We start from the raw sequence: 2,600 nt of genomic DNA, 5'->3' as shown, positions 1-2,600 counted from the left end.
CCTCACATTCATTTTCTTTCATGAGTCTCTGTGGGAAATTGGGCACTATTTTATAGGAGAAGAATCAGAGAGGTACTTAAAGCACACGGGATGATGGAATGCATTATACCTAGGGTGTGTTTCCCCAGTCCCGGACCCTGCAAATGACCATATTTGAGAGTGCAGATGGATACTTGGAAATGGCTCCAAGTTCATGTAAATCTCATGAGTTTGAGTGCTGATGACACAGTCTTTCCACTGCTCAAAATTGTAATGCTTCAACATGAGCCAAAGTGTTAGATGTTATGGTACTCATTGGTTTTTTGGTGGGAATTGCTAGCACTATGAACTTGCTTTAAGACTACAGAGAGAATTTTTTAAAAAATACAGAAAGAGCCAAATTTTAGTTGCATGTAGTTGGAGGAAGCTGACTTTTACTGTAAAGGTGGCCAAATAAATCTAGAAAGACTTTAAAATGCAGTCAGCCATTCACCACTCTGCAAAATGTTCTTGCTGAGCTACTAACAAGTGGCCATGCATGTGTCTGTTGTTTGCTGGGCACTTCTGAGCAGTTAGGACTCCTGCATTTGCTAACAAGGAACAAGTACAGTAATCCGAGCGGGTGAAGAAAGCCTTCAGGTGTGCAGATTTTCTAACTACATCTTTGTTACACTCGAATTCATTCGAAAATCTACAGTAAGAGACAAGAGATACAAAATACATGTTCATGTTTTGCTTGGACAGATTTTGGCTCCTAGCAATTAATGCTTTCAGTCACATTAAGCATATAGATAATGCTTTGTGACATAACAGTATTTCCCATTACAGATCAATTTTGTAGCATTTGTTCATAATCAGACTTGAAATGTTACCTAGAAACAAAATATGTTTTCCTTGAAACAGTCAGACCCTATTAGAAATCTAAGGCTTTACAAATCACCATGTTAACAGCTATGTCCCCTAGCTAAGGTTTTCTTTCCTTAAATAGTGTTAAATTCAGCCCCAGAAGCACTAGTCTCTTTGAGGGTTCTCGTCTATGTGCACTGACTTGAAAGGGAAAAACTTAGTGTTCAAAATATATTTAACATCTGACTGTGTATAACTTAATAAACTAGCCAGTATTCCCTTTTGGGGGAAAAATAATGTTAGCACCTTTTAAAAGTGCTATGCTTATAATTAGGTTACACTATATTATTTTCTCATATTTTTAAAGATAGGTTCTCATTGCTTAAAAAAAAGTGTCAGCCTATTTCTAGGTAAGTGAGTTATTCTCATTTCCTGACCACATAATCATATACTGCGAGTGAGCAAAGAAATAAAGGGGACATACATCAGATTCAGAGATTTGGAGCAGTAAAATTTAGTATTAAACAACAGAGATTTTGGAGCAAGGAATACTTGGATTTGCATTCTGGTCCTGCCATTTGATCACTCTGGAATCCTGGCAAATTACTTTTCATTCAGCAAATTTTAGCTATTTTAAAAAATTTTTTTATAGAATCCTGCTGCCTCCCCGCCCTGACCCCAGAAGTATTCTCTTTCACTAAAGGTAACAATCTCTCATTCATTCAGCAAATAATTACTGAGTATTTATTGTAGGCTAGGCTTTACTGCTCTACTGTTCTAGATCCTGGGAACCAGCAGTTAGTTAAACAAATCAGAGTGTTGTCATAGAGCTTGTGTTCTAGCTCAAGGAAGATGGACAGTTTACAAACAAGATGTCAGGCAGATGTTGATAGGTGTCCCCCGCAAAACATATGTCTCCCTCCTAACTCCTGGAACCTGTGAATATGAGCTTACTTGGGAAAATGGCCTTTTGCAGATATAATTAAGGATCTAGAGATCAGATCACCCTGGATTATCTAGGTGGGCCCTAAAGCCAATTTCAAGTGTCCTTGTAAGAGACACACAAAAGAGAGACACACTCAGAGAGAGGGAAAAAAGGCCATAAGACGGATGCAGGGTGGAGTGAAGCAGCCACAGCAAGCACGCCTGGAACTACCAAAAGCAGGAAGAAGCAAGAAAGATTGTAGGATTCTCCCCTAAAGCATTCAGGAGCACAGTCCTGGTGAGGATGCAATGGTCTGATGACATCACTGGCTCAACAGACATGAGTTTGAGCAAACTCCAGGTGACAGTGAAAGACAGGGAAGCCTGGTGTACTGCATCCCATAGGTTGCAAAGAGTAAGACATGACTTAGCTATTGAACAACAGTTCTGCCAACGACTTGATTTCAGACTCCAGCCTGCACTGTTAGTTTCTGTTGTTGAACCATACTCTTCTATGGTAATTTATATAGCAGTCCCAGGAAACAAATATAAATGGCAATATATACATACCAAACAGAAAATAAAACGGAGGAATGTGGACTCAAATGTTGTCATTGTTTAGTTGCTAAGTTGTATCCAACTCTCTTGCAACACCATGGACTGTAGCCAGGGGTTCCTGGTTCCTCTGTCCATGGATTCTCCGAATACTGAAGTGGGCTGCCATGCCTTCCTCCAGGGGATCTTTCTGACCCAGGGATCGAACCTGCAGCTCCTATATTGGCAGGCAGACTCTATACCACTGAGCCATCAGGGAAGCCTGAGGGACTACTACAAATAATGGAGTCAGGAAG

Source organism: Ovis canadensis, chromosome 15, assembly GCF_042477335.2.
Source record: "Ovis canadensis isolate MfBH-ARS-UI-01 breed Bighorn chromosome 15, ARS-UI_OviCan_v2, whole genome shotgun sequence".
Taxonomy (NCBI): Eukaryota; Metazoa; Chordata; class Mammalia; order Artiodactyla; family Bovidae; genus Ovis; species Ovis canadensis.
Note: the sequence above shows the minus strand (reverse complement) of the source record.